Source organism: Mytilus californianus, unplaced genomic scaffold (assembly GCF_021869535.1).
Source record: "Mytilus californianus isolate M0D057914Y unplaced genomic scaffold, xbMytCali1.0.p SCAF_11, whole genome shotgun sequence".
Taxonomy (NCBI): Eukaryota; Metazoa; Mollusca; class Bivalvia; order Mytilida; family Mytilidae; genus Mytilus; species Mytilus californianus.
The window spans coordinates 70619757-70644435 of NW_026262593.1; positions in this window are offsets into that span (position 1 = coordinate 70619757).

Genomic DNA, 24679 nt, shown 5'->3' on the forward strand with positions numbered 1-24679 from the left:
AAGTCACAAATTTGATAGGACAAAAAGTCACAAATAATTTGTATACAATTGATTGAATATTTATGAGAAAGATCCTGAAATGTTTACTTTTTATGACACATATTCATTTTACAGTTTAGGAAATTGTTCATAAGACTTAATTTGATAAATAAAGATTTATAAAATTTTAATCATGCAAAGGATATATTTCTTGGCACCATGAAGCCATTTAAGTACCAAGACATTGTAACATTTTGTTTTCTTAACAATTATTTGATCATTATTGATATTGTTTCAAGAAAAATACAAAAATGTTTTTTTAAAAATAAGTGTTCTATTGTTCAAAGAAAAATAACCTCAAAACTGAATTGTGACTTTTTGTCCTGTGACTTTCTGTCCTACATTCGTTTTTATTTAGGAATTTAGGAAAATCAAGTTTTGTTTAAAAAAAAAACACATGCCAAACAAAAAACACCTTATTTTTAATAAGGTTTTAATACCCTCAGTATAGGTGTGGTTTTCAGGTAAAACAAGTCTTTTATTTAACAAGACTCAGACTTTAAAATTAGATAATTTAACTATCTCGATTTGCCAAATCTAAGAGAATCATGTATTATTAAAGAATGTAAAAAATGTTTTTATATATATCTTTTTTTAATTGTGGCTGTTGTCATGTAAGTTAAAGAGAAAGTTATTTAAACAATCAAAATTATAAAGCAGAGGTTATTTGGTAAAGTATGGTTCAGACTGGTCGAGTATTGTTCAGACCTTTGGTCGAGTATGGTTCAGACTGAAAAAATAGGTCGAGAGCTGGTCGAGTACTGGTCCAGACTGGGTTAAGACTGTTTCAGACTGGTCGAGTAATAGTTTAGACTATTTTCAATAGCAAAGATAAGGGTCAAGTACAAATCAGTACAGTCGAGTATGGTTAAGACTGGGTCGAGTAATATTAAGTAAAATTCAGACCAATTCAGACTGGTCGAGTAAAAATCAGTACAGTCGAGTACAGATATAGGCCATTTCAGACTTTTACTGGTTTGTAGTGTTTACGTTATAGAATTATAATATCTAGATTGCATTTGTTTCTAAAGCCGCAAAATGGCGGAGATATCATGGAATTGTTTAAGATCTTGACATTGCACTGCTGCTTGAAATATTTGAATTGTTTTGATTTGAATTCTCAATGTTTTATTCCATAGTATATCAATTATACCGTTGTATTTTTGATTTTGATGTTTTGTTCTATTGTTACACATTGTTTTGTTGTATTGCTAATTATTGCTTTGGTCTATTGCTACTTATTGTTTTGTTGTATTGCTACATATTGCTTTGTTGTATTGCTACACAATGTTGTGTTGTATTACTACATGTTGGTTTGTTGTTAAGCTGCATCTTGTTTTGTTGTATTACTACACATTGTTTTGTTGTTTTGCTACACATTAGTTTGTTGTATTGCTACACATTGTTTTGTTGGATAGTTACACATTGCTTTGCTGTATTGCTACACATTGTTTTGTTGTTTAGTTACACATTGCTTTGTTGTATTGCTACACATTGCTTTGTTGTATTGATACACATTGTTTTGTTATAATGCTACAAACTGTTTTGTTGTATTTCTACACATTGTTTGGTCCGAGGACACGGTTATCGTCCTTAGATTTTCGTTGTCTTACAAATATAGTCCCTAGTGTGGACAGTATATAACTTGCAAATTTTTTTCATACACTTTCCAAATTTATTTCTTTATATTTCATGCATGCAATATTTAGTAAAGGGATGAAATTACATGTTAAAAAAGTTTGGGTGCTGAATCTTCATGTTAAGTAGTGATTTGGTCCAGTTCAAAAAGGTCAAAAACTAGTATGTCTGAAGCTGTCAAACTGAATTTTAGACTCCTTTAACATAGAATTGTCAATATTTTGAGTTAGAGTTGGTAGACTTTTCTATAGTTGTGATATTATTTGTCCCAATAGTAGTACACTACACTGTAAAAATCTTTTTGAGATAGAGCAGGTGCGATTTTTTTAATTTGAATTTATTGTCTAAAAGAAATGCACTACGAAATAACTGTGTTCTTGGGCCTAAGAGATGAATTCAGGAAATGTAGATTCTGTACTTTTGCAACTTCCCTGAATGGTTTACTGGTTTCAATTTATCAAACTCAATAAAAGTAAAGGATTTAAATCTTTATTTGAAAGAAATTCTGTTAAAATGTCCCATTTTGGAATTATACGTCTAAAATAAGCATCCTAAAGCAGCTTCCATTTTTAAGCCTAAGAGGCATGCTGATTTTCTATCTGACAGCTTTTCATGCTTTGATATTTGTGTTTCTATGATTAATTCAAATTTTATTAACCATTTGTGAACTCTGAATATAGAGAAAAGTAGATTATCACAGAAAAAAAAGTGCAAAATGCGTTGTATTTAGGCCCTGGTCGAACGGCCTGTTTGATGTATGTGAAATGTGAAGAGCTTTGTACATACAATTTGTAGTCCATCATAAATATTTCACTAAATCTGTAAAAAAAGCACTTGACAATGGTCTGTGCACCTCATCCATTTCATATACTATCTTTATTTTCTTCTGTAGGATAGCATGTGGTTCAAATATATGCCAGTTGAGACTAAAACTACATGCAAGTTTTCCATTGAAAAGTGAAAAAAACTTTGCATCAGACCATACTGTCTGCAAAAAAAGTTGAATGCAAGAGTCCTTTTGCAATAAGACTTCTTATATCATGACATCTTAGCATAGAAATGAGCAAAAAGTAACAAATTTCCATTTCTTATAGCTTCTGTATGCAATTCTATATGTAAATATGTGCTACGGCCTAAATTGACTCTAAATAATGTTCAGTCTTACATGGCCTAAGACCATTTTATACTCATGTGGTATGCTTTTTGTAACTTTTCTTTCCATTTAAAGTACATTTAATATATATGGAAGAATAATTTATGGTAAAACAACTTCGAAAAATTTCAAATTGGTTGAAAAAAATGCATGTTTATGTAAGGCTCCCCTTAATTTTAAAATCTCAGTATATATCAGGCGCAGGCTCATATAAATTTGACTTTTGAATAATTGTAATAAATGTGATAGATCAAATGAGTGTTCAGTTGCTTTTAATACTTAATTTATTATATTCAAGAGCATTTAAAAAGCAAATTTTTGCAATATTTAAATTTTTCAAGCCCAAATATTGATAGTTGAAATTATTTGATTTAAACGTCAAAATTAAACATCCAAATTTCAATATTAAAATAGCCATTGTTTCTATGATATATATCCTTTGGCCATGAAACTTAACCAACTATCTTATAATTCCCTAAGCTTAGGTCATGCAAAGTTTTATTAGAATTGGACTAGTCTTTCTATACTATTAGGTCCGAGGACACAGTTATCGTCCTTAGATTTTCGTTGTCTTACAAATATAGTCCCTAGTGTGGACAGTGTATAACTTGCAAATTTTTTTCATACACTTTCCAAATTTATTTCTTTATATTTTATGCATGGAATATTAAGTAAAGGGATGAAATTATATGTTAAAAAAGTTTGGGTGCTGAATCTTTATGTTAAGTAGTGATTTGGTCCAGTTCAAAAAGGTCAAAAACTAGTATGTCTGAAGCTGTCAAACTGAATTTTAGACCCCTTTAACATAGAATTGTCAATATTTTGAGTTAGAGTTGGTAGACTTTTCTATAATTTTGATATTATTTGTCCCAATAGTAGTACACTACACTGTAAAAATCTTTTTGAGATAGAGCAGGTGCGATTTTTTTAATTTGAATTTATTGTCTAAAAGAAATGCACTACGAAATAACTGTGTTCTCGGGCTGTTTGTTGTTTGTTGTATTACTACACGTTGTTTTGTTGTATTGCTACACATTGCTTTGTTGTATTGCTACACATGTTTTGTTGTATTGCTACACATTGTTTTTGTATTGCTATACATTGTTTTGTTGTATAGTTACACATTGTTTTGTTGTATTACTACACATACCTTAGTACGGAAGCGTATTAGCGCCACACAACTTTTTTTTAATATTTCTTCCTATGTTTGCGTTATAACGCAAACCTTTGCGATATAACGCAAACATTTGCGTTATAACGCTTTACCTTTTGCGTTATAACGCAAACCTTTGCGATAAAACGCAAACCTTTGCGTTATAACGCAAACATTTGCGAAATAACGCAAACCTTTTGAGTTATAACGCAAACCTTTGCGATATAACGCAAACATCTTGATTTCAATTATTCATTAAGTTTTGTATATTTGTCCGTCTGTCATTAATTTCGGTTTTGATTTACTATAGTATATAATAAAAGAACCATAAATACAAGGCCAAATCATTATAATAGATATGCATAGGAATAAGGGAATACTTGAAGTGCCATTATACATAAATTAAGAATGATTTGTGCATCAGAACATATAATTTAACAAGAAAATAGATATGGTATAGGCAAATTTTAATTGAAAGAGCAAAAATAATGTCATACAATTGTGAAACTTTCAAGTCAAATAGACAAAATGATCTTTCTTCTTTAAAATGAATTATTAATAAAGAAACGTTTTTTTTTAAATTTTGATGCAAGAAATCTTTTTTTTTACATCTCAAAATATGATAAAGATTCTTTGATAGAAAGTCATAGAATTTTCATTTCAATCTAGTGAAGTAACTTTAAGATGCTTGGGTAGCAATTTGAATGGAGAAAACATAATTTTAATAATAAAACATCTTCATTTTATTGCAAAATGGTAGCTTGTTTGGATCTCACCAACCGTACACAATCCTCAAACGAGAGCTTACTTTCCAAGTATATTTATATTTTGCTATAGCTGTATTAGCAGGGTTGATTTTTTATATTCTTCGATATAACTTTAATTTACTAAATTTTCTTTGTAATATATATTATCATGTATATAATTTATGGGACCCTTTATAGCTTGCTGTTCGGTGTGAGCCAAGGCTTCGTGTAGAAGACAATATTTTGACCTATAGTGGTTTACTTTTAGAAATTGTGACTTAGATGGAGATTTGTTTCATTGACATTCATATCACATCTTCTTTATATCTAATATCATAATCATGATTAGTAAATGATATGTTCAAAATATTCAAGCATTTTACTTTGCAATAAGTACAAAGGGGGATAAATTTTAATATATGCAGCCTCCTCCATTTATAACTGCTGCTTCCTTTGAATCTCAAATAAGAAATAAGATAAAACAAAGGTTTGCGTTATAACGCAAAAGGTTTGCGTTATATCGCAAAGGTTTGCGTTATAACGCACAGGTTTGCGTTATATCGCAAAGGTTTGCGTTATAAAGCAAACATAGGAAAAAATATTAAAAAAAAAGTTGTGTGGCGCTAATACGCTTCCGTACCTTAGCATTATCAAACTGACAGATTTTCTTTATTCCAACATACAGCTTGAATTAATTTTTTAAATATCGTTTCTCCAGCATACTGAAATTCTTTGAAATCCACAAAATTTACAATGCTGTCTTATTCCCTACATGGATACACCGGAATTCATGGCCTTAAATTCACTATTTCATGGTATTTATGCGCATGATTAGATATTCATATTATGATATATAGTAAAATATGATACATTTCGGTTAGACATCTACAGAGTCATTATTTTTTATTCTAACGAACGTACGTAGTTACTATGCTTGTAATACAGTTAAAACAATAATCATATATTATTCTTTCATTGGCCTAAATTTCTTTAAACTAAGCTATAAAAATCAGTAGTTTTGCAATTGAATTTCCTTTTTTTGTTTTGTTTAGTAGTTCTTATTTCAAGCTTTTGAACATTGAACATGAATGTATAATAACTTACTGTTCTATTCAGATGCAAATACTACATGTTATCACTGGGTTAATTTAAACAATTTACCTTAATAAAACTGTGTTTATTCATATACATGTAAGCATACAATGTATCGTAGTATAATATAATAGACCTGACTGTTTGATTGAAAACGATATAAGAAAGAAATCAAGTTAATGGTATATATATTTTTGGGGGACTTTTCGTCCTTTGTCTTTTATCCACGATACAGTACTACATGTGAGCATGTGTCACAAAGAACAAGGTAAGATCAAACATCTACAAATGAAATGTGATCTTGAATTAACATACTTTATGCAATGAGCAGAAACATGAATGACAAATGGAATATAGAATATCATTTTTATTAAGGTATCTGTTATCGCCTTCAGTTGCCTATTAAAATATATATGCCCCCAATGCTGATTGGGGAATAGAAATATGGTCACTCTTGGACTTCTTCCGACCGGAAGTAAAATCCCTTGCCAAAGTGTTCGTTTGGCTATGCAGGATGTAAAAGTACGCTGCCACGTCCGGTCAGAATGGGAACGTTAAATATGATGCCTCATCTAGAGAGTGCCACAATCTCTGCACATTACAATTACAATAATCATTGTAACAACTCTTAGAGGGGTCCGTATGTGGCATGTTGCAAGACAAAAATTGTTGTCCCTATCCAATATATCCTCATTTTCCTGATCAGTCCAAATTTCCCCGACTTTCATCCCGGACGGCTTCTAAAACAGGACATACCTATTGTATGTATTGTTAGTTTGTTCTCGGCCTGGATATACATGAAATATTTGCCACTGGACGTTAAGCAATAAACACTTAATCAATAACCAATCTGCTTTTTAAAGTCAGTTGCCTTCTTTAACACAAGAATGATTATAACAACATTATGAATATGTGCTTATTAGTATTTAATGAAGGCCGTATGGTGTGCTATGTTTTCAATTCCATCCGTGTCCTTAGGTTTTTTTGGTGGATACATGTAGTTGTCTCATTGGATATCATGCTATGTCTCCTTGTTGTTATTCGTGTTTCTACAGATGAAATAATAAAAAAATGCAGGTTTGAAAAATTCACCAAAATCATTTAATTTGTTGATAAATGGAATAGAGATCATTGGGATAAGGGTATTACTAAAAACGAACGACCTGATGTATGCTTAAAATAATTAAACGAGAAAAAAAATGAGAATGCTTGAGCTATGCTTCAATCTTTATGATCCGTTAGGGGACGGTCTTCTTGATATAGGGAGGAGGTAAGGGTTAGGAGGATTTCCCCGGATTTATCATTTATTTTCATCTGTTGCTATCAATGCTTTTTTCCCGCGGCTTTGCTGTTCGAACATTTATTTCCACTTTTGTTCACAATAATTTGAATCCTGCATTTTGTGTTCCAGAATATTCCATTCCATCCTGTCTAGTACAAAGGTAGTATTTAAATTCAGTTCTGACCAGGTCAATTTGTTCATTTATAAAATCCCTCCTTTTTTTCCCGAAAATTAAATGATCGCCCCTTAGTTTCGTACTGATGGACATATTGGTGGTATATGTAGGCATTCTCACTTAGCTGTTTTATGAAAACGTATGTGATTGGAAATTTAAAAATCTAACCTTATTGTGCTATATATTATAATCGTCAAATATGAATATTGACGAAGAGAAGGACGTTTTACATTGTATGTGAGCCATTTTTAAAGCAAGGTCAAAGAATAAAGTGATTATTGATGGATACCAGGCTAAATATTTTGTTCGCCAGACGCTCGTTTCGTCTACAAAAGACTCATCAGTGACGTAAGAATAAAAAAAGTTAAAAGGCCAAATAAAGTACGGAGTTAAAAGCATTGATCACCCAAACTTCTGAAATGTATGCATTTAATAAGTTATACTTTAAAATGTCTTCTAAATGAAACATTATCAAACTTTAAAAAAGGTAAAGAAATAAAAATTAAAACCAAAATTTTCATGGATCTTCCATCAACATTAAATGCTCCAAATAACAGTAAACTTTCAGATATGACATGAGGTATAAGAAATCTTCTGATGGGTTTTCGAGCTCATGAATATGTGTCGGGCTTAAATTCTAGAACCTCCCTTTTTAGCTCACCTGGCCCAAAGGGCCAAGTGAGCCATTCTCATCAATTGGCGTCCGTCGTCCGTCGTCCGTTAACTTTACAAAAATCTTCTCCTCTGAAACTACTGGGCCAAAGTTAACCAAACTTAGCCACAATCATCATTGGGGTATCTAGTTTGAAAAATGTGTCCGACGACCCGGCCCGCCAACCAAGTTGGCCGCCATGGCTAAAAATAGAACATAGGCGTAAAATGTAGATTTTGGCTTATATCTCTGAAACTAAAGCATTTAAGGCAAATCTGACACGGGGTAAAATTGTTTATCAGGTCAAGATCAAAAATGTGTCCGATGACCCTGCTTGCCAAAAAAGATGGTCGACATGGCAAAAAATAGAACATATGGGGTAAAATGCAAGATTTGTCTATTATTCTGATAACCGTTATAAAAAGAGGAAATCTGAAGAGGGTAAAATTGTTCAAAATGTTGAGCTCTACCAATTATCCATATACGTCAAAACTGTAAGACAATTTCCTGTAGGAGTTTTTGCCCTTAAATGACAAATTTTACCACTTTTTTCGATTTTTGCCTATTGTCATATCTTGAAAACTATAAAAGATAGAGAGAAACTTTAAATTGCAAAAATGATCAGCAGGACAAGTTCTACAAATAAGTCTTATGGTTGAAATTAGAGTTGTTTCCCTTTGATGCCGATTTGTACAATTTTTTTTGCGTTTTTGTCTTATATCTTAAAACTTATAATAGATAGAAAGAAACTTAAATATACAAAAATGAGCAGCAAGACAAGATCTACAATTAAGACAAATGGCAGAATTTGTCCAACGACTCCTTATTGGAGTTATTGCCCTTTAATTATGATTTTTACCATATTTTTGGCGTTTTTCCTTGTATGATATTAATTATAATAGATAGACGGAAACTTAAATAATCAAAAATGATAAGCAAGACGAGAGCTACTAACAAGTCAAATTTTGCAGATATAATAAGTAGACTGTTACTCTTTATAGGAGTTTTTATGCCCTCTTTTGTGTTTAGAGCAAAAGCTAAATAAGATCATGAAGATAGAGAGAAACTAAACTTCCATGATCAGCAATATTAGATACAAAAAAAAAACAGAGATTTTTGTCATTAATTCTATTCTCGTCTACAATGTTGGAGAGTGTCCCCTGTTGAATATGCATATAGACCAAGGTGAGCGACACAGGCTCTTGAGAGCCTCTACTTAAATGTTTTTATCCATGACTTCTCAATTAGATTGTTTCATATTTTTCATGTCGGGACCTTTTTTGATCGAGTGTACGGTATGAGTTTTACTCATTGTTGAAGGCCACACGGTTGCCTATAATCGAATTTGCTTAAATCCACTTCATTTGAACTTTGGTCGATAGCAGTCTCATTTGCAATCATACCATATCTCCTTATTTTCATATTTAGGTATTTTGTAGTAACCCCCAAGAAAAACTAGGTGTTTATTTAAATATTTTGTAGCTCTGTAGGTCCGTCTATAAATTGACAGAATATGTGAAAAGAAACTTGTTATACCAGCTGTAATAATATCCATATATCTCTAATTCTTACTCGATATATCCCTTTCATGGCCTGTTGATCATTTTTATTTAATCGACGTGTGGTTCGTTTGATCTCAGTTCTTCATTGGTCAAAACTCGATTATGACGTCAAATTTTCTTGCTTTCCTCTAAAATTCCTATTGTGACCTCATGAAAAAAGGCGACCATGTCTGATGACGGCACGAAGAAAGAGCACAAAAAGTCATTTTTTTTTCAAGTCGTTCAAAAAGAAGGATTAATTAAGATTGTCTGCATATCGTCTAAAAATCATTGGAGAAACAGATTCCACCACCAAATCTCGTGCAATACGATATTTATCCACGCACAACAGTTTTAAATTTGAAAATTTAACTGTCTCGAGTGGATAAATATTGTATCACACTCGATGCAGTGATAGAATCTATATATACATGTAGGTTGTTAAAATCTCTCTCGACCTGATTTTTTCCTATTTTATTTCTAATCTATAACAGAGAACATACCATTGTATCACGAATACAAAAACTACTCCGTTTCAAATTACTGTTAAAAATTACCCAAACACCAAAAAATATGATTAAAAATACAAGAGACATATAAAATCATTATATATACAAATAAGGAGATGTCGTATGATTGCATTTGACACAACAATCCACCAGAGACCAAAATGAAGTGGATTTAAGCAATTATTGGCAACCGTACATCCTTCAACAATGAGTAAAACACATACCGTATAGTCGGCTATAAGCGAATCTTGCCACATTCTGTATATGCCTGTCCCAAGTCAGGAGCCTGTAATTCAGTGGTTGTCGTTTGTTGCTGTGTAACATATTTATTTTTCGTTCATTATTTTGTAAATAAATTAGGCCATTAATTAGTTTTCTCGTTTGAATTGTTTTACATTTGTCATTTCGGAGCCTTTTATAGCTGACTATGCGGTATGGGATTTTCTCATTGTTGAAGGCCGTAAGGTGACCTACAGTTGTTAATTTCTGTGTTATTTGGTCTCTTGTAAAGAGTTGTCTCATTGGCTTCTTTTTTATACCCACATGAAAAATGTGACACAATTCAAACGAGAAAACAATAAGGCCTATTTTGTAACAAGACAATTTACGAAAAATAAATATGACAGACATTACAATCACTGAACTGCAGGCTCCTGACTTGGGACAGGCACATACATATTGTGGCGGGGTTAAACATGTTTGTGAGCGTTTAACCCTCCCCTAAACTGGGACAGTGGTGTAACAGTACAACATCAGAACATAGAGTAAAACATCAGTTGCAATCGGCTTAACTCAAAAGATCGTTATAAAACAACTAACATAAATACATTAGACTCAATATAAGGATTCATTAGTTAGGTGTTTGAATAATCATATCCTCTCAGACTGAAGTATCAATCAGTACATATCCAACGAATTTAGTGTAAAAACGTCATAAACAGTCTGCGAAACGCATGGACTTATGCAATGCCAAACTATATTAGTAAACAATACCAACAGGATGTAGGTACATGAGTTCTCGTAACTGTACAAACATGTATATAGCAAAATATATGTAGTTATGTTTAAAAAAAAAATCAATGTTGATACCAATAAAAACATAAATTTGAAGATTTTCTACCGCGTAGTACATCGCTGACAAAACACACGCTGATAATAACTGTATACTAGTATTATATCATTTTCCCCAAAAAAGTTCAACAACGGCAACGGATCCCAGTTTGAAATACAATTGGTATGTTATTAGTCCTCTAGCATATGACTTCGCATTTTCTTTTTTGTACGTTTTTATGTTGATTTTTCAATCTTTGTTTTTATAGAATAAGACAATTTTCACAGAGCATTTGAGAGCGAAAAGAACATTGCCAGAAATATCGACCAGAGATGCTCCAAATAATAGTTTTATGGGTTATTGCATGATTGTTTTGAATATTATTTTATATTGTAGAACTTGATAGTGCAAAATATATTCTACAAGGGATACTATTACCCAATATTCTTTCAATATATTGTAAGCGTACTTTTATTTAGGGTGTATTTTCACGTACTTTTATTTAGGGTGTATTTTCACGACAAATTAATCAATCAGTAAATAGTGTATATTAAAGACTTTTGACTTTTTTTCGTAACAGTTAGTAGTGATATACAGAATTTACTATGGGCTGGAACGGTATATTTTACTAAGAAACTTTGTGCGAGGGACTTTCCACAAGCACTACTGGCGTATCCAGGGGGCGGGTGCTTCAGGGGTTGGAACCCCCCCCCCCCCCGACTTTTTTTTTATTAATGTTTTTTTCATTTTTATTTTAATTTTGGGAACATTTCTTTGTATTCCGGTAGTTGGAATCCTGAAGTATAACCTTTGCATTCACTATCCTATTTAGTACATATTTACAACATTTGTATTATTATAATTGATCTATATAATAACCATTGACAGTTGATTTATGATGGTCTGGATGGGGGTCCTTAATTTCTTCATTCTTTAAATTTTAAGACCACTTTTTCTCTATTATTTACGAGTATTTATTTTGCCCATTATTCGCTATTCGTTATTTTTTGGGCCTATTTTTCTCTATCCTTTATTTTTGTAACCATTTATTCTGCAATTTTTGCTCATTATTCTCTATTCTGTAAACCCCATACAGACCCTCTTTCGTGTAGTTTGTGAAACTGTTAAAAGGAATGAGTCAATAACTAAGTGTTGTGTTTTGTAAAATCTACTCACCAATATCATACCTGTAATATTTGTGTAATTTGTGATAGTCATTTACTAGTTTTGGAGTTTATAAAGGCAGGAAACAAGAGTAGATAACTTGCCTGTTTGTATTTCAGTCATGCATCAAAAAGGTACTGGACTCCAGAATTAAAAGGTAGATGTCGGTGTAAGTAAGTAAAGTATAATGAGATAACTATGCCTGCGTGTACCCCTTTTCTTCTTATCTGTTAATACCCCTTTCCTTTCATACTGTAATTACCCATAATCTGTTTTCGAATGTACTACACGTATCCCTTTCTTGTAGTACCGTAAGCACTCTTTCCTGTCTAACTGTTAATACCACATTCGATGCCAAGCTGTATGCACCTCTCTCCTTGTCTTTTATACTGTAAGTATACCCTTTCCTGTCAAACTGTATGAACCCCCCCCCTTCCCGTCGTTCTGTAATAACCTCTCCCCTTTCCTGCGACACAGTATATAACATCCCCTTTTCTGACATACATATTTTGCTCCATGTTGAAGGCCTCACTGTGTCCTTTGAGTAAAGAAAAACGCTCTTACGTTACTTTTTGTTTGTTTTTTGCTGTGAATGGAATAATTGTGTGTCATGAATGGATACTCTGTATACTTTCTTCTATAAGTCTTCCATCTGAATACAGATGATTTATAACTGGTGTTTCTTTTGTATTATACTGTAAGTATTTTTCATCATTCTGTAATTATTCTGTCCCCTCCCTAATCCTGACATACATAGTTTGCTCCGTGTTGAAAGCTTCAGTGTGACTTTGAGATGAAGAACAGCTATACAAGCGCTGTTCTGCTGCTTTTTGTTTGTTTTTTGCTGTATATTTACTGATTTTTTGCCATGGATGGATACCTCATATCCTCTCTTTTGTATTATACGGTACGTATTTTCTTGTCATTCTGTAATTATTCTGTCCCTTCTCTATGGTGCTCCAAGTACCGCCCCTATCCCCTGTGAAACTGTAAGTATCCCCCTTCCCTGTGATACTGTAAGTATCCCTCACCTTATCTGTGATACTAAAGTATCACTACACTTTCCCATTATTACGTAATTAAGTATACCCTTTATCTTTCCTGACAAATATTTTGCTCCGTGTTGAAGGCTTCAGTGTGACTTTGCGATGAAGAACAGCAATAAAAGTGCTTGTTCCGTTACTTTTTGTGTATTTTTTGCTGTGTATGTAGTGACTTTGTGTCGTGGATGGGTACTAAATATCCTTTCTATTGTATTATACGGTAAGTATTTCTTGTCATTCTGTAATGATTTGTCCCTTCCCTGTGATACTGTAGGTATCCATCCCTTTCTCTATGATACTGTAAGTATTCCTCCCCTTCTCTATGATACTGTAAGTATTCCTCCCCTTCTCTATGATACTGAAAGTATCCATCCCTTTCTCTATGATACTGAAGTATCACTACCTTTTCCCATTATTACGTAATTGAGTATACCCCTTATCTTCCCTGACACAACTATTTTGTTCCGTGTTGAAGGCTTTAGTGTGACTTCGAGATGAAGAACAGCAATAAAAGCGCTGTTCCGTTATTTTTGGTGTATTTTTTTGTGTATTTTATTTCTTGCTGTGTATGTAGTGACCTTGTGTCATGGATTAATATCTCATATCCTTTCTTTTTGTATTATGCGGTAAGTATTTCTTTTCATTCTGTAATGATTTGTCCCTACCATTTGGTACTGTAAGTACCGCTCCCATTCCCTGTGATACTGTGAGTATCCCTCCCCTTCCCTGTCATACTGTTAATACCCCTGCGGTCTGATACAGTACGTATCACTCCCCTCCCTTGTTTGTCAGTGTTACATCTCACCTTTTCAGAAATACTGTAATAAACCTTTCATCGATTCTGTTATTCTTACTCTTCCGTGTGATACAGTAAGTATCCATCCCCTTGCCTGACATACAGTAAATATCAACATAAAATTTCCTGTGATACGGCTTAATTTATACCAAATCCTTGTGATATTATCAGTAACATCATTTACCTTCTTCATGATAGCGAAGTATCGCTCCCCTTCCCTGTGATACTGTAAGTATTCCTCCATGTTCCTGTCCTGCTGTGAATACCCCAGTCCCTGTGATACTGTTACTATTCCTCCCCAATTGTGGCTAGGGATTAGAAATATTGTCACTCTTGGTATTCTTCTTACCAATAGTAAAACCCTTGCAAAAGTGGGTCGTCTGTTTGGTTGTGCCGAATGTATACTCACGTCCGGTCAAATTGGGGACGTTAAATCAGATGCCGCATGTAGAGACATTGTCACGCTATCTGCACGTTAAATTCCCTTTTAACAACTCTTTGAGGGGTCCGTAGGTGGCCTCTTACGGGGCAAAATTCCTGTCACTAAATAACATACCCTCATTTTCCAGTGGCAGTCCAAATTGCCCCTGACAATAATCCCGAACGGCCCTATAACAGGACCTATCTTTTGTTATTACTGTTAATGTGTTCTTGACCTGAACATGCATTAAATATTTGCCACTGGACGTTAAGCAACCAAAAATTAATCAATCAAAAGTATCCCTCTCCTTCCCTGTGGTACGGTAAGTATATCACTACCCTTTCCTGTTTTTATGTAATTAAGTATATACCCCCTTTCTTGTCATACTGTAAGTATTTCCTTTCCTGTCTTACTGTATGAACCCCCTTTCCTATCACACTTTAATTAACCCTTCCCTTTCCTGCATTACAGTAAGTTACCATCCCCTTTCCTGACATACAAATTTTGCCCAGTGTTTAAAGCCTCACTGTGACTTTGAGATTTGGAACATCGATAAAAGCGCTGCGTGTTCCGTTGCTTTCTATGGTTTTTTTTTCTGTGCATGTACTGATTTTGTGTCATGGATGAATATCTCATATCCTTTTTTTTTATTATATGGTAAGTATTTCGTGTCATTCTGTAATTATTCTGTCCCTTCCCTGTGATACTGTAAGTATCCCTCCCCTTCTCTGTGATACTGTAAGTATCACTACCTTTCCCATTATTATGTAATTAAGAAAATACCCCGCCCCTTTACTGTAAGTATCCCTCACCTGACCTGTCATACTGTAAGTGTCCCCTTTCCTGTCATACTCTTGAACTTTTCCCTGTGATATTATCAATATCCCTTTTACCTTCGCCATAATACTGTTAGTATAGCTCCCGTTTCCTGACATAATGTAAGTATTCCCTTTCCTGTTTTACTGTATGAACCCCTTTCCTGTCATTCTTTAATTACTCCTCCCCTTTCCGGTGACACAGTTAGTAACCATGTGCATCGCCTTCCCTTCTCCGTTATACTGTAAGTATATCTCTTTGCTGACATACTGTAGGTATCCCATTTCCTGTCATGCTGTAAGTACCCCTTTCCTGTCATACTGTAAGTATCCCCTTTTCAGTCGTTCTGGTAATCCTTCCCTTCCGTGTAAAACTATCAGTTTCCATTCCCTTCCCTGTCCTACTATAAGTATCCCCTTTCCTGTCATACTGTAATTATTCCCTTTCTTGCCATTATGATATAATCACTTCCCTGTGATACTGTAAGTATCCCTACCCTTTCTTGACATACTGTAAGTATTCACTTTTCAGTCTTTCTGTAAATATTCCATTCCATGTCATTCTGTGATTATTCCTCCTCTTCCCTGTGATAATGTATGTATTCCTCCCCTTTTTCCTTCATATCGTAAGTATTCCCTTTCCTGTCATACTGTAAGTATCTCTTTTCCTACCATACTGTTATTGACCATTTCCTGTTCATCCGTGTGTACCTCGCACTGTAAATACCCGCCCCTTTCCTGTTATACTGTAAGTATTCCCTCCCCTGTCATACTGTAAGTATACCCTTTCCTGTCATACTTTTACTGTCCCCTTTCCTGTTCTTCTGTGTGTACCTCATTTCCTGTCTCACTTAAATCAGTATTTTGCTCAATGGCTGGCTTGGATATAGACACATTCACGTTTACTTATCCCGTTCGGCAGTAAAACTCATGAGGTACGTTAATTTAGTTGTCAAGGATTCATGAAAACGTAGCCACGTCTGGTTCAGTCACAATGGAGACATTTAGTCCAGTCTTTTATACACTCTATTAGAGGTTGCCCTGAAGGACGGACGAAGATTTAGCGGTAAGGTTTCGTTGCTTCGTGTAGGTGAGTGTCACACTATCTGTACGTTTAAGAACTTTTGCAACAAGTCTTTGGGGGCCAATTCATCGGCTGCATCCTGTCGCGCTCCCATGTTTGATGAACTGTGACATTTAGGTCAAAATTCAAATTTGGCTAATGTTTTAAATCACAATGAACAGGTGCAGTAATATTCAAGATTTAAGTTGATGTAATTACAATTGAAGGTCTGGTCAACTACCTGAAACCAAAACTCTAACCTTCTACGGAACGAAAAGATATATCATAACATAATATCTATACTATTGTGAACAGTGCACAAACACAACAAGATATATAGAGTATAAAATACCGTTTGAAGTGCATTCTATGATTTGGTGTAATGTTAACGCTGTACTATTTGCCACTTATTAGTTTTAACTGAAAAAGAGCCAATTTTGTCTGCATATCGATAAAAATTATACGTCGATTAATGTAATATCTGCTCATCAACTTTACGGACAACAGCAAATAAATTGTCCCGACCTTCATAAACATTATAACATTATTCATAATATCTATTAAATATTGAAATATATAAAAAAAAATAATCAAATAGAAAGTGTTATGTTTGGTAATTATTTGCCTCGGCTCTGGGATCGACGGTGTGCGCATGCTCGACTATATGAGAATAAAAGGGGGAATAATTCTCATATGGAGGTCAACCAGAGCTTCCCTGAGACGTTTCAGTCACCGACACCGTAAGATCAACTCCGTTGTGGAAGACTAGGGCGGTGGTCCTGATGCTCGCAACTCTACACAATTGTTACAAGCAGAACTGCCTAATCTTGTAAACCGGGTACTTCAGTGAAAGTGACTTGAACGTTATTGCATACAAAAAGGGGGTAGGGGTATAACACTATCTAAATTTAAAGTTTAACGTTTGAAGATATCTCCTGCACTGGTATGGTGATCTGTATATTATTTATCAATAACGCTGATTGATAAGCCGCTATAAGTAACGAAACACTTAATGACGAGATTAACATCCACAAAAAATAATTAATGTAATTGCAAATAATTTGTCTCATAATTCTAAATGATGTCGTCAGAGGGTATGCTTATGGGTATCTTTTGCCATAGGTTTAACATTACATTCACTTTACCTATACTGATAAATGTATTAACTAGTTCGTTTGGTGTGTGTGGCAGACAATAGACAATTCCACAAAAAAAGATTTACAATTTCATTATTTCAACATAAAGAAAAAGTTTAATTTCGATTAAGAAAATATATTATGCAGAACATGGTTACAAAATATTAAAACCTAATATCACTGTATCCAATTTATTTTAGATATCATTTCTTGTGTTTTGTGACATATTATTTCTTTAACTATCTGTGTATTTACCATTGCATTCAATTAAATAATTGTATTTTAAACTTGCAGTATAAACTTTTGCTAACTAACCTTTATATGTTTCTAGGCCATATATGTGCTACAACAAACTTAAAAAAGGATGAAGTTAAATTATATTTAGACTTACAGCCTTGGATATGTATACAAGTTTTTGTTTCTCAATAGACACCAATCTTGTTAAACAAGATCCTTTAGCAGTCTTAACATGGCAAATGGAAGGAACAACAAAATGCGAGCAGTCTTTTTACAAAGCCACTACCAAAACACCAGAGTCAATCCCTACAGTCACACCGTAGACAACAGAACCAATCATTTCAGGTACATCACGGACTCAACAATCTAGCACTTCAGGCAAATCTTTGACACCAGAGTCAGACACGCCATGTACATAGGCACAAGAAGGAAGACTTTAAGACAAATCGTTGATATCAGTCAAACAAATCAGGTACTACCTGGACCACAGAAGAGACAGTATTACAAATAAACAAAACGATAAAAGCCAGAATTCCCTATGATGTCATGCTGTAAGTATCCCTTTTTATCTCGCCTTGACGGAGTCAAAAAGCAAGACATATGTATGCTGTTTCCGGCGTCGGCGGCGGCGTCAACAATGTACTAGTTTGTGATTAGGTCTAGTTTATGTTGAACCACTAGTGGTAGGTCTCTGATATTTGGTATGCAGTAGTATTAGCATTGGCACATCTCATTACCATGGAGATTATTTGGCCCCGCCCCTCTGTCATGGTCTATTGACTTTGAAACTTTGCTTAGTTCATGTATTAGTTTGTGATTAGGTCAGTTTATGGGGAACCGTTAGTGGTAGGTCAATGATATTTGGTACACAGTTGTATAAGCATTAGCATATCTCATTTCCATGGGGATTATTTGGCCCCTCCCCCTCAGTCATGGTCTATTGACTTTGAAACTTTTGTTTGATTTTCATGTATTAGTTTGTGATTAGGTCAGTTCTATGGGGAACCATTAGTGGCAGGTCAATGATAATTGGAATGCAGTTCGATAAGCATAAGCACATCTCATTCTCTTCGAGAATATTTGGTCCTTACCCCTCAGTCACGGTCTATTGCCTTTGAAACGTTTGCTTAGTTTACGTGTATTAGTTTGTGATTAGGCCAGTTTCAGATGAACCACTAATGTTAAGTCATTGACATTTGGTATGCAAATGTTTTAGCATTTATAAATTTGATTTCCATGGAGATTATATAACCCCACCCTCTCATTATGGTTCATTGACTTTGAAACTTCTACATAGTTTACAAGTTCATGTTTGTGTTTAGGTTTGGGTTAAAGGAACGACTTATGAAAAGTCTATGGTATTTGGTATGCAGTTGTATTGGCCTTGGCACATCTGATTTCTATGGGAGATCGTTTAGCGCTGTACCTTCAGTCATGGTTCATTGACTTTGAATAATTGCATAACTTACATGTTAAAGTATTGCTATTTTAATTTCAACATTTGCATTATCAAAATAACAAATAGGCGAGACATATCTCTGTGTTGACAGTTAAGTATGTCATACTGTTGATACCCCATTCCCTGTGATACTTTAAGATCCTCCCTTTTTCCTGTCATTTTGTAATAACCCCGTACCCTGTGATACTGTAAGTATCTATTCCCTTTGTCGTTATTCTTTAATTACCCCTCCCTTTTTCTGACGATCTAAGTATCCTCTGTTCAGTCATTCTGTAAGTACTCCAATCTGTGTTATTCCTGTAATTAATCATTTCCTTCTCTGCAATACTGTAAGTAACCCTCCCTTTCCTGACATACTGTAAGCACTTCCTTCCCTGTCATTTTGGAATTAGCCCTCCCCTTCATTGTGGTACTACTCCCCTCTCGTAAGTATCCCTTGCTATTCATCCATCCCCTTCCCTGGGATACTGTTAGTATTTCCACCCTTTCTTGTCATACTGTAAGTATCCCCTTTCCTGTCATACTATTTATACCCCCTTCCTGCTATTCAGCATAACATACCCCCTTCCTGCTATTCAGCATAACCCTTCCGTGTTGCTGACATACGGGAAGTATCCCTTTTCCTGAAATAATTTTATTCTTTGTCCATGTCATACTGTAAGTATCTCTCCCTTTTTTTGAAATACTGTTGGTATCCTCGTTCCAGTCATTCTGTAAGTATGCATCCCCTTCCCTGTGGTACTGTAAGTATCCCTCCCATTTCCTGTGATACTGTAAGTATCCCTCCCCTTTCCTGACATACTGGAAGTATCCCCTGTCAAGTCATACTTGAAGTATCCCTCCCTTTCCTTGATATACTTAAAATATCCCTTCCTTTTTCTGACATACTTTAGGTATTCCCTTTCCAGTTATATTGTAAGTATGCCTCCTCTTCCCTGTGATACTGGAAGTATCCCCTGTCAATTCATACTTGACTTAAAGCATCCCTCCCCTTTAAAATCATACTGTAAGTATCCCCCTTCCCTGTGATACTGTAAGTATTCCTCCCCTTTTCTGACACACTAAATATTTCTCCCCTTTCCCGACATACTGTAGGTATTCCCTTTCCAGTCATACTGTAAGTATGCCTCCCCTTCCCTGTGATACTGTAAGTATCCCGCCCCTTTCCTGATATACTGTAAGTATCCCCCTCCCTGTAGTACTGTAAGTATCCCTGCCCTTTCCAATCATACTGTAAGCTAGTCTTTTCTTTCCTGATATACTGTAAGTATCCCTTCCCAATCGTGATTTTGTAACTATCCTCCTTTTCTAATATACTGCAAGTATCCCCTTTCTAGTCATACTGTAAGTATGCCACCCCTTCTTTGTGATACTGTAAGTATCCTCCCCTCTACTTCCTGTGATACTGTATCTCTGTCTTTTTCTGCCATACTATAAGTATTCCTTTTCAAGTCATACTGTATGTATTCCTCCCCTTCTCTGTGATAACTTAAGTAACTGCTTTCCTGTCATACTGTAAGTACCCCCCTTTCCTGTCATTTTGTAAGAATCCCCTTTCCTGCCATACTGTTTCCTTGATTGCTGTCAGTAGCCTTCCCATTCCCTGTGATAAAGTAAGTAAAAGTGCTAACACCAGCCAAGTTGTCAGCACTTCTGTGTTTGAGTTTTTGAGGGTCATTCAAATTTGGCTAATGTTTTAAATCATAACGAACATTTGCAGTAAGATTCAAGTTTTAAGTTAATGGTCAACTACCAGAAACCAAAACTCTAATCTTATACGGAACGAAAAGATATATATTATAATATAATATCCATACTATCGTAAACAGTGCATACATACAACAAGATATATAGAGTATAAAAATATCGTTTGAAGTGCATTCTCTGATTGGATGTGTTGTTAATGATGTACTTTTTGCCACTAATTAGTTTTAACTGAAGAAGAGCAAATATTGTATGTATATCGATCACAATTATACGTCGATTACTGTAATATCTGCTCATCAACTATACGGACAATAACAAATCGTTTAATTTTCCAGACCATCATCTCGGACGGCCCCTATTACAAGACGTTCCTTTTGTATTTAATATTTATTTGTTCTCTTCTTGAAAATTCATGAAATATTTGCCACTGAACGTTAAGCAACCAACAATTAATCAAGCAATTAATTGAATTAAAGTCATATGATAATTCAATCTTAACAAACCAGAATAAATACAAAAGTGACGACAATTCATCAGTCTTCACGTAAAGTCATGCCAGATTAAACAATTTAAAGGGATGGAACGCCGTATTGCAATGAAAAGAGTGACATACGGATATACAGTATTAGAACTTTTATCAAATATAAAAATTATAATCAAATAATAAGTGTCGACGGCGTGCGCAAGCTCGACTTTATGAGAATACAAGGGGGGATATCTCATATGGAGGTCAACCAGAGCTTCACTGAGACGTTTCAATCACCGACATCGTAAAATCAACTTCGTTGTGGAAAACGATGGGCGGTGGTCCTGGATGCTCGCTAATTTTCACAATAGTTACAAGGAGAACTTCCTACACTTGTAGACGGGTACTTTGGTGAAAGTGACTTGAACGTTATTGCATACAAAAAAGAGGAGGGGGGGTATAACAATATTTCAATTTATAGTTGTCGAAAGTTTAAAGTTGTCTCCTGCACTGGTATGGTGGTTTGTACACCATTTATCAATAACGTCAATTGATAAGCCGTAATAAGTAACATAACACTTTATGAGGTTATCCTCCACAAAAATTAATTAATTTGATTACAAATAATTGGTCTCAGAATACTTAATGATGACGTTAGCGGGTATCCTCACAGGTATCCTCACGGGTATCTTCTCCCATAGGTTTAGAATTTAAAAAAAAACAATTTTAATCTTACTTCTCCCACTACTGATATATGTTTGACTAGTTCGTTTGATGTGTGTGGCAGACAATAGACATTTCCGCGAATATAAAGTTTACAAGATCAATATTTCAACATAAAGATAAAGTTTAATTTCGATTAAGAATTTGCTTCACATTATAGTATGCATATTATGATCACAAATATCAAAAAACAAATATCACTGTATCCAAAGTAATTTAAATATCATTTCTTATTGTGTTTTTGTGATATGCTATTACTTTGTTTATCTGTTTCTATAATATTGCATTCAATTAAATATGTTTGCAGTATAAACTGTTGCTAACTAAACTTTATATATTTTCTAGGCCATAGATGTGCTACAACAAACTTAAAAAAAATGAAGTTAAATTTTATTTAAGCACTTGCAACCTTGGATATGTATACAAGCCTTTTTTTGTTTCTCAACAGACACAACCTTGTTGAACAAGATCATGTAGCAGCTAAAAATTGCAAATGGAAGGAAAAACAAAACACTAGCAGTCTTTTTACAAACCCACTACAAAAATGTAAAGACACCAGAGTCAATCCCTACAGTCACATCGTGGACAACAGAACCAGTCATTTCAGGAACATCACGGACACAACAATATAGCTTTCAAGCAAATCTTAGACACCAGAGTCAAACACGTCATGCAGTACATGGACAAAATAGGTAAGAATGTCTGGGACATCTTTGATATCAGAGTCAAGCAAATCAGGTTCTGCATGATTGACCCTAGAAGAGGCAGTATTACAAATAAACAAAATGGTAAAAGCTGCTAAAGAATTCCCTTTGATGTCATGCTGTAAGTATCCCTTTTTATGTCATACTGTCAATACCCCATTTCTTGTGATACTTTAAGATCCCTCCCTTTCCTGTCATTCTGTAATTACCCTTCCCATTTCCCGTAAAACTGTAAGTATCCCCTTTCCTGTCCAACTGTTAATACCCCTTACCCTGCGATACTGTAAGTATCTATCCCCTTTTCTGTTATTCTTTAATTACCCCTCCCTTTTTCTGACGTTCTAAGTATCCCCTTTCCAGTCATTTTGTAAGTACTCCTATCCCTGTCATTATGTAATTAATCCTCCCCTTCTCTGCGATAATATAAGTAACCCTCACCTTTCCTGGCATACTGTAAGTACTCCCTCCACTGTCATACTGGAGTTAGTCCTCCCCTTCCCCGTTGACCTATAAGTTCCCATCCCCTTTCCCATAAGTATCCCCTTGCCAGTCACTTAATAAGTACCCCCTACCCTGCAATACTGTAAGTATCCCTGACCTTTTTTGTCGTATTCCTTATATCCCTCCCCTTTCCTGTATTACTGTAAGTATTCCTCTCCTTTATTGTCATACTGTAAGTATCCTCTCTCCTGTCATATTACTAGTATTAAAACCACATGTGATACAGTAAGCATTATTCCCCTTTCCTTCTATTTTAATATATTACCTTTCCTTGTTCCCGACATACCGTAAGTATCCCTTTTTCTGTCATTGCTTTATTACCCATCCATTTTCCGGACATGATGTAAGAATCCCTTTTCCAATCATTCTGATATTCTTCCTTTACACAGCGATACTGTAAGTATCCACCCTTTTCGGTTACACTAGTATTTCTTCTTTTTCCTGAAATGCTGTAATTATTCCCTTCCAGTCATACAGTAAGTATCCCTCTCTTTCCCTGTGATACTGTTAGTATCCAACACCTTTCCTCACATTCTGTAAATATCCTCTCTCTAGTCATACTGAAAATATCTCCACCCTTCTCTGTGATACTATAAGTATCACTCCCCTTTTCCTGACATACTGTGAGTATCCCCTTTCAAGTCATACTTGAAGTGTCCGTCCCTTTACCTGTGATACTTTAAGTATCCCTCCCCTTCCAAATCATACTGTAAGTATCCCCCCCTTTCCTGACACACTGTCAGTATCCCTCTCCTTTCCTGACATATTGTGAGCATCCCCTTTCCAGTCATACTGTATGCATCCCTCTCCTTCCTAATGATGCTGTCAGTATTCCTCCCCTTACTTTCCATGCTGTAAGTATCCCCTTCAGTTCCAGTCATATTGTAAGTATCCCTCTCCTTTCCAGTGATGCTGTAAGTATCTGTCCCCTTTCCTGTGATAATGTGAGTAACCGTTTTCCTGTCGTTTTGTAAGAATTCTCTTTCCTTACATACTGTTAATTCCTAATTCCCTGTGATACCGTAAGTAACCATCTCCTTTCCTGACATACTGTAAATACTTCCTTCCCTGTCATTCTGGAATTAGACATTCCCTTCCCTGTGGTACTGTAAGTACCGCTCCTCTCCCATAAATATCCCCTTACTATTCATCCCTCCCCTTCCCTGCGATACTGTGAGTATTTCCCCCTTTCTTGTCATACTGTAAGCTTCCCCTTTCCTGTCATACTATAAATATCCCCTGTGATACTGTAAGTTTCACTCTCCCTTCCTGTTATTCAGCAATAACCCTTTCGTGTTGCTAACATACTGTAAGTATTCCTTTTCCTGTCATAATGTTATTCTCCCTTGTCCGTGACATATTGTAAGTATCCAACCCCTTTCCAGACACACTGTAAGTATCTCTCCCCTTTCT